This window comes from Manacus candei, unplaced genomic scaffold (genome assembly GCF_025592945.1).
Source record: "Manacus candei isolate 608988 ecotype Guabito, Panama unplaced genomic scaffold, ASM2559294v1 h1tg000019l, whole genome shotgun sequence".
Lineage (NCBI taxonomy): Eukaryota > Metazoa > Chordata > Aves > Passeriformes > Pipridae > Manacus > Manacus candei.
In genome coordinates this window covers 1,093,055-1,106,040 of record NW_026138067.1, presented here as the reverse complement: position 1 = coordinate 1,106,040, position 12,986 = coordinate 1,093,055, and positions in this window count along the sequence as shown.

The following is a 12,986-nucleotide window of genomic DNA, read 5'->3' as shown; positions in this document are numbered from 1 at the left end:
TACTAATATCTGGTTTTTATTTTCTACATTAACAGTTTTTGTTTCTTGTATCTTTTAAAATATGTGTAATTTTTGTAGTACGTCTTTTTCATATATCTATACATTATGGCTGAAATTTAATATCTGCCCTGAATTTGAAGTGAATATTTTCATGGGTTTGAAGGTTTTTCTGGATTTCAAGAGCTATGCTGGTTACCATTTTTATAGCAATCTTGTCATTTAAGCTCCTCTTCGGAAAGGTATTTAATCATCATTGGGGTAGCATCTTGTGCACACACAGTACTATAAGCAAGTGTTTCATCTCCGTTGATAAGCACCAGCCCCTGGTGGAAGTTAAGCATATGTTTAAGCAGTGTCCTGGCTGGAGGCACTTTCCTGGATGTTATCCTTAATTTAAACCAAAAAAGGTCAAAGACAATCTATAATTCAGAGTACCTTTCACCTCCTGCAATGTAACTATGGCTGGCTCCAGCTGTGATGCTGAGTCAGTGGGGGAGGCAGAGCAGGAATTCATCTGTAATTGCGTCCTGCAACCAGGGCTTCATCACGTGAGGCCCCATAACAAGCTGTGCTAATAATGTGCTAACAGATGCAGGAGGACTTCTGCTCCTACTCCCAGCAAATCTATGACTTATCATGCTTATTAAGCTGGAGGTAAATTTGCCCTTCAAAGCTGCGCATCCAACACCCACTGAAATCAGCAGGAGCACAGTGCAGCAGGGCTGGCGTCAGCATTGGCTGAACCCATTCCTTTCCCTGGCTGCTTATGAAGCTCCCTTGTCATGTCCCTTTGGTTTCCATCCAGGAAGCTGGTACACTGGACACAGGCCAGCCAGGGAGCTCAGGGCAAGAGCAGAGGAGCAGAGCGTCAAGTGATGCTTCCTTCTCTATGCACTGGGTGCTCCACATCCACAAAGTGCTGCTTTTCGGGAGGTCCGGGACAGAAGCTGCACTGCGTGTTCTGTAGTCCTCAGTGGACTAGCTTTCCTAAGAATTTGTTTGGATCCTCATTTACCTCAGGCACAGCAGCATGACAGTGAGGGCACACCAGGTAGACTGGAGCAATTATAAGGATCTGAGTGCTGGGTTTGTAGGATATTTACATCCAAAGGTTAGGAGCTTTACAAAGTCAGTCTTTACAATGGGGCAATGCAGCCTCAATCTCCAACAGAAAGCTGTCTGTAGTCTGGAAACTGGGCCAAAAGGGAGAGGACCATTCATTTACCTCCCTGATCAGCAGTTAATCATGAAAACTCATTGACAGAAAATTTTAAAGCTTTGATACTTACTTAAAAGCTGGAGTTTTATTTTAAATTCTTTTTTTTACCATCACAGGCTTTCAAATGTGACCATAACTAACACAGTGCAGCTCCTTATTGAATGGTATGGTTTAATTATACTGCCTTATTTAATTCCCTGTGCCCAGTCTCTGGCTGGAATATTTTCAGGTCTCAGCTACAAGAGTCACTTACATGTTGGTCACATTTAAATGCATTTATAAAAGTCTTTGTACTTGAATATTAGGAACACAGCTTCCACTAGTCTTCCTAATTGCTACACCATGGGTATCTTTCTGAGAAGTCCCAAGGATGCTGTGAAGACCAACAAATTACAGACATGCATTTGGAATCCTATTAATATTTGTATAATAAAACCTTTGTTCACACAAATGTTAAGGAAACCCAAAGGAATGCTAACACAGTGTATGCAAGTTGTGACTCACATCAATGCTTATGTAACAGCTAACGCCTCTAACACATGAACCTATGACTACCAAAACGCTAAACGTTGAGAAGAAAAATGATTCCCAGACTGAAGCAAAAATCCCACAGGAGGCAAAATGGTTGTGAAATATCAAAGAGAGTTTGTCTAAGGAAAGCTGTGCTCTTGCATAAATAAAATTTTCTGTAGACAAATTTTATCATGGAACCCATGAGTGTGACTCTGTGAACACTGAAGTTTTTTGGAAAGCAAATTCTTCAGAAACGCGGCTGCACCCGTATTCCCACCTCTGACACGACCTGTATCAGGGCTGGGACTGCAAAGGAGGTTCAGATTTGCTATTCAGCAGCTGGAACTCATTTTAATTATTCAGCAGGTAAAGGATGGGTCAAGGAGGTATGATAAGGTCAAGAAGATTAAGGTAAATGTGCAAAGAAGCTTGAGGAGGAGATGGTATGGTGCTGGCTTCCCCTTTCCGTGCTGTACCCTGTGTTGGCTCTTACTTCAATAGCCCTTAAAATTCACAGTGAAACTTTAAAGACAGAAAAGAGCCTTTAGAAAGGGAAGCATTGTAGGTCTTTCATGAGGTTAGTATCTCCTTTGAGAAAAAGCAGGGAGGTTTAGGAGAATGGGGAAGGTGTTATTGTAATAGCAACATAAACTAAAGTGGGCAATTTCTAATTGAACAGTGGGTGGTCCTGTTTTTATCAGTTTATGGTACCGTCTGTTTTTGTCTCCATGAACACTCTTCTTTTGTCATTCAGCTATATAATCACCATCTTTTGTAAGATAATCACAGATAATTAACTTTGTAACTGTTCTTGTCCTGTTAGACTAGTAATTGCCTGTCTCTGAATCACAGATCTAGGAGGCCTCTCGGATAAAGGAAGATATGATCTAGCCGTAATTTCCAGCCTTTCGACAAGCGATTGAGGGCCCATTGTTTTACATATGATGACATATTTATGCCAGTTCTCACTTTGATAGTGGGTCTTAAAGGCTAAACTGAGATAACCACACTTCCAAAAATGCTTTGCCCATAATAGTGGGCTCTGTACAACCTTACTAGACAAAGCATTTAAATTCTGCTACTTTTATGTCCTTTATAACTTTGATTTACTCTTAGATGTACTGCACTGATGGTCAAATGGAAGAATTCAGGTCTGAATAAAGAAAATAACAATTGCTTTAGCAGTTCAGAACAAAAGTCCATTTTACCTAGTAGTCAGTACTCGAGAGTAAGCCAAACACCAGTAGTTGCTTGAAGATGAAATAAAAACTCCATGGCAAATGCAGTGATATCTTCTCAAAATATGTTCCTGGCCTCCAAAAATCTGTATCTCAAGGGCATTTTGAGATGCAGGTACAGTAGTTAATTAAATACTTTTTTAATGCATCAGGCATGGGTGAATTTTACATTTTCACATTCATTCTGTGATCGGAATTCTACAATTTGGACATAAATTGCATGAAAGACTACATTCATTTGTCTGCTTTTAACTTTCTGTTTAATGTGATGCCTCTATTACTCCCACAAAATATACCTCTCATAATTTTGCAGATGTGCATCAAATTTCTTGTCATTACTTTTTTTACATTTTTCTCCAGCCGTAAGAGTCTTAGTTCACTAATTTGCTCCTCATACAAAAGAAAGGGGAACTTATCTGTTATTGTCCAGACAACTTAGAATTGTCAAATAATTTTATCCAAAATTATGTGACTCAACAATTTTATATAATATATTGCCACTGCATTAATAATTATTGGGGATGGAAGTCAGAAAACGTAAATTTTAATTTATCATCTTCAATGCTGCTGTTGCTTAGTTCATTGACTTTTTTTTATTTGTCTTTTAATCTCACCTGTTTACTGCCTGAGGCTTAGTCTTTCTTGTACAGTTACTAGTTTTTGATCACTGTAGCAGAAATGGAGTCAAGTAAAATAATGTATGGGGAAGGGAGAATTAGGCCTATTTTGTCTATTTCTTATTGCCTTCCTTACTACAGCAACATTTTCGGAGAAAGATTGTAGCCCAGACTGGCTGATTCAGGTCTAGTAGTTTTGGAGTAACTTCCTGGAAGGGAATGAGAGAAGGCTTTTGCAAAACATTTTCAAGATTTCTAGGAAAAGATCTCTGGAGGGGAGACACTGAAAGGCACCTGCCCAGCTCTCCAAACCTGCAGACCTTCACTTGATGGATAGCAAGACCTTGTGCTCTCTGCCCTGTTACAGTCCCTTCTCAACAGAACTTATTTGGAGATATCTGGGGTTTTGCTCTTGCAAGTGCATCCAGAAACATTCTGCAGAATATACACTGCTTTATGTGGTGGTCAATTTAAATGAGACCTTTTGCTACTATTGTCTGAATTAAGGAATATTTGGGAACAGCTCTAGGAATCATGGAAAATAAAACAACAACAGCATGTTTGCAGATGTTTGTAAACTGTTGTAGTTACCAAGACATAAAGCTCTTTCTTCATTGGTAACTAAATAAAAACAAACTTTTAATTAATTGTTAACAATATGGCAGAGGAAACATGGCATGTTGAAGCACTTTATATTCAACTGTGTTTTAACATAGGTTAATAAAGGTTTCCCTATAACATCTGTCATTTGTATTCAAACTTTTTATTATTACATAAAGAAGTAATTTTTGTCAGACCCCAGAATGTTGAAGGTAACAATCAGGAATATCTATATGTCCTGTTAGAAATTATCATTTTGCTTGAGTTCAATTTTACTTGAGTTTAATTAAATATTGGCAGAAATTGCTCAGGTATATACCTGTGGAACCTGGTCTGCTTATCTTGAAAGAAATAATACAGTTTGGCTCAACTACAAGTTATTGAACTGTATGTAGCAATTATTTAGTGAAGTTCTGTGGCCTGTGTAATGCAAGAACCTAGATTAGATTATCATAATGGATCTTTCTGGCCTTAAAATAAATGGAATCTATGATATCAAATTGCCTTCCTTCAGGTTAATCATCATCAGCTGAATTTTGCCGCTCTACACATGGTAAGACTCATTCATTTCAGGGACCTTAATCATCCTTCTGTGTGCTAGGAAAGAATCAGACCTGTCTTAATGAATGTAGTAGTGCAAAAAGGGTTTGAATAATGAGAGAACACACTATTTGAAACAACTTGATGGCTTATACATAGTATGTTAAATATATTAAGTACCAAGGTGAAAAGGCTTTGTTCCCCTCTTTGGCCAGAATGCATAAAGCTCAAAGCACTCTTGCAAGGAGCAGAACAGAAGGGTCAGGGAAGGCAGGAATGGAAAACCTCTGCTCCCTCCCCAAGCCATTTCAGTGATGGCAGCATCTTCCTCCATTCTCTGCAGGGACAGCATGGTGGCAACCAGTGGCAGAATTAAAATCACACTGACATCACTCATACACCTCCAAATCCCAGTGCTATTTAGACTGTGAGTAAATGTCCCAAGACAGAATCCAACACCTGGCTGAAAAATTTTGCACCTGGCTTCAGTGCTCGATTCTCATATGAAGAGGAGCTGAGGGAACACATATTGGACTTCTTCCAGCACTGCCTTTCAGAATACTCATGTGTGGAAGCAGAAACAGGAGGTCAGCAACTGAAGAAAGCATCGTTGCTACAACACACATTGCCAGTCAGGGTGATCCTATCTGCATCTGTCAGTGGGGCTGTCACTTTGTCACTGCTGACTTTGGAGGTCCCGTTTTCCCATCCCACAGTGAGCTGCCTCAGCTGTTGTGTTAACACGCAGTATCTTGCGAAGAAAACAGACCTGGAAATTTGCAACAGAAAATTATTTCTCTTACAAAAGCCCACATTTGGGATGGAGGCAGTTTTTAACACAGATCAACACACTGATCTCCAGCACCCAACTGCCAGGAAAGGAGAGCACGTTACAGCTAGAGAGAGACTGAACAGCTGGAATGGGAGGGATAGATGGGAACCTTGCAAGCTTGGCCCCTAAGGAAGGAAGCATCCCTGGTCCTGTGGTTCTGCTGTAGTTCAGGATAAACAAAACATTTGTATAGCAGAATATTGTCACAGGATCAGGATTTCCTATTTCAAAAGTAACCATCAGCTTAGACCTACATTTATTTTAAGTACCTCAGCTTTGCCCTGGTGTTCATGTAGCAGCAGCAGTTAATTTCCCTGTGACAATGTTCTATTCTGCTGACATTATCTCTTAAGTATAAGACTATTCTATTAAGGTGGATGAATTGAATTTCATTTCCTCTCACTTCAAATAATGGCATTCTATTCACATCACTTTCTGTACATCATGGCAGAGTACGGACTTTTGTTAGAGGCTGGCACCCGCTAATGCTGTTATAGCAAGGGTAGAGATTTCCATTATAAATCCTCCTTTATGGTGTTTTAAATCAGCTAGAAAAGTTCTCTCCAAGATGAAACCTGGTACCAGAAAAAAAAAGAAACATTTTTTTGAAGTTAAGAATGATTTGGCTTGGTTGTTTTAAATGTCTTTCACTTGTATAAATGGAAAGTTTATCAGTTCAAGACATATTTAAATATTCTATAAATCAGCATCTCTTCAGCTCAAGGATATAGTTTGACAGTAATTCATAATGTATTCTAATTGCTTTTTGCATTATGAAAAATATCAAGTTCATAAACTTTGGAGAGTGTGTCTTCTATATGTCAAATAACTACTTTCCATAAGGAGTTTTGCTACATATATTCTAAATATGTTTTCATCCCAAAGAGATGTTACAAATAACATATTCATAAATCTGCCTTAATTCATGCTTTCATGGAAAACTTTTAACACTTATGAAACAGCTGTTACAGTCAATTTTTGTTTTTGATTTTTTTTTTTTTGTTATAACAATTCCCTGTTTAAAAGCCATGATGTAACCTGATTCAGAAAAACACTTAACAAGGGCTTATGAAGCAGGACAAGGAGCAAACAAGACAACACAGCCAAGCAGTCTGTTCTACCAGGCAAAGCAGCTGGGCTGGATGACCACACACTCTGGAGAACGTGCCAGCTGTGGGCTTTCTGCTTTCTCATCTCTGGCTCTGCTGTCATCTGCATGTTCCCTCCAGGCTTCTATTTCTGAAGCATATGCATTCTTTAACACACTATTCGCTCCATCACCCCTAAAGGAATCCCTTTGTGAGAAGGCTGTGTCACAAAATAATAAAGAAAACTCCGAGTATAGCAAATTCTCCTCAATTCTAACACTATCAAAAGATATACCATTTTACCAGCAGCCACAATGCAGAGAACATATGTGTGTTTTTAACTTTAACAGCAAAACACTTCTGTTCTTCTTATACTTCAGAACTTTCTGAAATATTGTTTTTGATACCTTTTTTGGTGATTGATACATTTTAATTGCTGACAAAGTTAGAAATGTGTGTATTCATTACTTATTGAATATTCTTTGATTAATAGAAATGTCCACCTACTCTGCTCTTACTTTTATGAACCTTTTTATTGGACCCATAGCTTTCCCTGCACCTCAGCAAGCACATCATTAAAGTCCAAACATGCATTCTTTGAATACTCACATATGTTACATCACAGTAAAACTCACATAAGAATCATTAATAGGTGCATGCATTACAAGAATTACACATTATTTTAGTGTACTACAATCATAAGAAAAACATTAAAACACATACTGCTCAGATATGATCACCAGCTTCATACCTGAAGCTTGGCAAATGCCTGATTTCTAGGTTTCTACATAATAACTGGCTTGAGCAGGCATCTTCTCTCAAGCTAGCAAATTCAAGGCTAAAAGTAATTTTTTTTTCCACCAGTCCCCTAAATGTATGTTACATTCTCTTACGGATATTCAGGTTTTTGTTGTCCCATTGAGGTAATCAGGAAAATCATCTCCAGGGAAGCCACAACTTCCACAAAGGCTGAGACACATATATAGACCAGGGGAACAAAATTTTCATTTTTTATTGTGGAAAATATCTAGTAAATGAAAAGTGATGAACTTCAGAGCAGTGCCTATCAACATGGTCTCTTCAAGCAGTCATTAGCCTAGCTTTCAAACACCACAAAGGAACACTTTCTATTTATAGTTCACAAGTGCAGTGTGAAAAGAAAAAGGAAGGCATAGATAACTCATGAATTTCCACTGAACATTTTAGGAAACCAAATCTTCTGTGTGGTTTCCTGTCTTTTGGTCCAGCATTGTCCTGCTGAATCCTTTACACCAGTGTCACAAGCTGTTTTACCAGCATTGAATTCCTTACCTACATACTGAGCTATGAGAAACATCAAGCCCTCAGATAGCTGTAGCAATGCAGAGAGTTTTCACGTGAGACATCCACTGGTCCAGGAACTTGTTAGAAATGGACACTTCAGCACTCAATACTTCCGTCACCAGACATTCAATGTCAACCACAGCAACCTTTTGCCATTGACTGATGTGCAAAGTATAAAGCCACCTCAAAACAAGTTCTGTCTGTGATTTTTGATATTAGCCTCCACTTTTCAAGATCATGTCTGAGATCTGCAATCCTTTTTATAACTTTTTGATATCCTTGGAGAAGTCTATTTTTGCTAATCATCAGAAGAATAACATACTCGTCTACATGGCTATACAATGCCTGAAAAGAATGAGTATGAGAGAAAAATGACAATAATAATTTCATTTTAATCAAAATTTTTCTACCTCCTATTTGATTCCTACAGTGGAAAATAAGAGGAACTACAGCACATAAGCTGAGGAAGATACTATAGGATCCATAATTGGAATTCAGAGTATTTCCACTAAAATATCTCCATGCTAAGCAGCAGTGGGAACAATAGTGATGCAGTGTGTCCACTCAGAGCAGTCAGTAGTTCAGTGTAACGGATCATTTTATATTTTTGAGAAATACCAGAAAATCACACAGAAAATTGAACTGCATCCATGCCCAAATATTTTAATAACCAGGAAGAGGGGGACTACACACATGGATAAGAGTGGTCTAGATGCTATTTCAACTCCTAAGTAAATACATGAAAAATTATTTCCTCTTTAGGCAAAAAGCTTGTCTCCATAGGAAAGCAGACTGGAAGAGGTGCCATGATAGGGTCACACTGCAGACAAACCCATAGAATGTTCCCCGTTTTGTAGGAATTTTATGATCTAAAAATGACCACAAAGGTCCCCAGGGTAGTAGGTTTGGAGAGTCACTTTGCTGGATCTCTATCAGCATGAGCTGAAGTGCTCAAGACCTTTTGCAGAGGAGAATGAGCATGGCTATGCCTTTTGGAATAATAAAGAGAATAGAAAAGAACATGAACCACTCACAGGCATACTGCAGTTCACGTGTTGCAAGAAGGAGCAAAATCAAAGTCTTCAGGTGTCATTCATAGCAACACTCATACCAAGTATGAGAGACATGGGGGCCTTTAGTCCCTTTTCTAGGAAGGCAAATGGTGTAACACAAATAATATAGCTGACTTCAGGGATGGTTTGGATCATCTTGATTTGAGAGGACATATGGGAGGGTGTGGATAGGCAACAATTTTTTGATCTAAGAAAATGTGCTAGTGAAAGCAGTGGAGTTAGTATAAGAACACATGCTGCTGGTAAAATAAGATGTTCATGGGCACTGGGGGTCAGATGTGCTGACACTTCTGAGATAACTTGATTGTGAAATTGCTGCATTAAAATTTTAGAAGAAGATGTGTAAAGTTAAAAAAAGATAAATCCATCTTCACTTTCCTAGCTTGAGCAGTTTAAGAGATGCTCAGCTGTGACTAGAGAGGAATAGATGCCAACTTTCCAGCGTGTGTGTGCACATTTCTTTTGCTCATAATTAATAGCCCCTGTGCTTGCTAAGTTTTTGGAAAGCAGCTCGCAGCCTACCTAGGTAATGCCTTCTGACAACGTTTTGAAGATCAGTTATGTCATATGGCTGCCTTTTAGAAAAAAAATTGTAATGCATAGCAGTGCCATATGGCATCTCTGAAGAATCAGCCGGATTGGACAGACATTCATTGGATAAAGTCCCACAGCTCTTGGAAAAGAATGTAGTCCTGTTGCCAAAATGTGGCCTTTGTTAATCTCCTAACTATTATTGTGCAGAAACCAATTCATCTGTATTAATTATAAACAAATTTTAATTACTTCAGTAAAAGCTCATTATACAAATATCTAATGCCAAACAAGCTGTCTTAACCCTTTGTGAGACTCCAAAGGAAACTTTAGATGTTTGATTGTGGGTGTTCTGTGAAAAACTGAAATTTCAGCAAGAGCGCAGAGTACAATTGTGTGACATTTATGTTTTCCTCTCTTCATATTTCATGTTATACGTGTGTTTTACAGACCCTATCAAAACAGTGCGTCTGTCGGTATAAAAGGCCATTTACAACTCAAACCTGAGAGCACATAACCAAACCTGACATTTTCTACTGTTCAAGATTTCAAAGTAAAATATAGTCCATTTTAACATTGCAATGATTCGCAGTGGCATGAATAATATGACAAACTGCGACCTGTTCATAGTAAAGCATTCACCACCGGCCAAGCTTTCTTGCAGCTTTTCTATCTGGCTTGTAGCCTTACCATCAACCAATCCACCTGAAATGCAGGAAAATTAGGGGTAGCTCAGGCACAGCTGTTGAATCTGCAGTCTGCACTCACAAAGAAGCTATTGACTCTGTTTCTTCTCACAGGAATATGTGTTTTACAGTAAAGTTAAGCAAAACACTGAAGTTATACTCAACAAATCTTTGTGTAAAATTTTCTTTTATTTTTCATGCATACAGATTTGTCCTCTTGAGCTTGGATCCTTCCATTTGTTGGAGTCACTTTTTGTGCCATGATACAGTGTTCCTAAATACAGTATAGCCTGTCCAAGGGATTGGTCATCACAAAAAGGGCTTCTCTAATTTCACTTTGGCGTGGGTGGGTGGTAATGCTCTTCCTTGTAACTTGGCTACCATCAAGAAATCCTATAGGAGTCTGGAGAGGTTAACTCATTCAGACTGCTCTGCCATGTGACATATTAACACAACAGGCCCAAGGTCAAGAAAACACAAAGCAGGACCCTGGAATTTTGCCATGAGTTTCAGCTTTGAATGAAATCCAAAACTCAGTGAAAAAAAAGGAAAGGAACTTTCTTAGTTTGAGGTCAAAATCATCCAACCTACCTTAACTATCCATCTTACTTCAATTATTAGAGCATACATAACCTTATACTATGACACTCTTGCAGTCTTAAATCTCTCCAGACTTGCTGAAAAATTGACCCACCTTAATTAAACCTATGGGAGTTTGACATACTGAGGGTTACAAATGACATTTCATAATTATATATATTCTCTTATTTCACAGGACTTTTCCTATCAGACAACATAATCTTAAAAATTCATACTTGTATAGGATTTTTTTAATAATATGTAAACTTGGGTGCTATTTGTGGTTTTATTTTACCACATCAATGATTTTGTCTTAAAACACATTCCTGATAGTGTTCAGATTCGGACCTTAAGAGCTTAAAACCAATAGAACCACTTTGTGCCTTCTTCCTGCCTTAAACTTTGGAATTCCCACTAAAAAAAAACAAAGTCTACCTCGCTCTATCTTTCCTGCTTTTGCTGTATTGGCACAAATATTGTCATGAGAGCTAATTCCAAGATAATTAATACACGGGTTTATCTTTATCTCTTCCTTTGAGTCTTTTGGTAATGTTACCTCTAATCATCAAGGTTAAGTACACCTTCTCAACATTAAATCGACAGAAGCACACTCAATGCTCTGTATGTAATGGCCTTATGACCACTGAATGGCCTTATGACCAATAAATGGTCTTACATTCAATGAACACTCTTTAACATTAAGGACCATAAATTCCAATGGGCAGTGCAAACTGTTGAGCAAAGATTTTCTCTGGGATTGCATTCTGTTTTCCTGGAAATCCTGACTGAAATGTTGTGTAGAGAAATAATTTCTTCTCCTTAAAAGACAGAGGGGGTTCACAGAAGGAGAAATGAAGTGGACAATTTTTCTGAAAGCTTGCTAGTCCACTACACTTCTAGGAAAACATGTCTTATTTTAAATCCAAATCTTACAGTAAAAAAATACTGAGTCACAAATGCAGTAATCCAAGGAGTTTCAAATATTAAATTGTCATAGATAACTACTTGGTTTTCTGTTGTGTTTATGGGAAACTTTCAAGTGAATTAAAAATTAACATTTAGATTGAAAATGTAAAAACTGGATGCTTAAGTTTAGATACCTATGACATACAGCGATACCTCTTTAATAGCTGGATATTCAGAGATCCTAACTATGGAGTCCTCACTGAAGTAATATTAATATTATGTATAAATTTTATACATAAAGCCAGCAATCTGTTTGTATTTTTAAATACCGATTTATGCACCTAGCTTTAAATAACCATGATGATTCTACCAAAATAAGTAAGGGGCAGATGAGGAACAAAAGACTATTTTCCAACTTCCTTCCCAGAGGTTCTGTCTTACTAGATAGTACATTTTATTTCCACTAAGTTACAGAAAGAATACGTTTTCATTACATCCAGAATAAAAAGCATAGAACCAGAAATTCTTATTACTGAAAAATCAAATATGCTGTAGAAAATGTATGCTTGAAAGTCTTAAATTACATTTTATGTTTTGCCTACTTGGTCTTTTTTCCCATTATCTCTTACAATTAGGCCTTAGTAAATTGAGGGTTACAGTCAAAAACAGCAAGGAAGAATCATGAAGCTGGCAGGACTAACTGTGCAAGTAGCCAGAGCATCTGTTTCAAAACAGTGCCATGAAATAAAACTGCAGGGAAGAAAACGCATCAAGAAAAGAGATGCATTATCAAGAAAGCGGTGGCAGTCAAGAGGAAAGAGCCAGAGAAATCCAAATTAAAAGTGATACAAAATTTGGTGCCACCAAAATAGGTGACAGGTTATGTACTGACTGCCAGGGTTAGACTGGCCTGGACTTACCTGGATAATGTCAGAAGTGAAAAGCGCTTACAACACCACAATCAGAGTAGACATGTGCTGAAGCAGCCAAAAAGTCCCTTATCAGTAAGCCATCCCTGTTTTTTGAACCTTCCAGACCCTGACCAGAGCAACAGGTAGGACTTGTATGGAATGTGCTGTGGCAAACTTTTTTTTCATGTTTGTCTTTGTACTATATTAACTGTATAATATGCAAAAAATAATTAACCATGAGAAATTAAAGGCAGGCCATCAATAGTCCAACTTATATCTGATCAAATGTAGCAGGAGAATCTAATCTGGGAAAGTACAAAGGGACTTAAC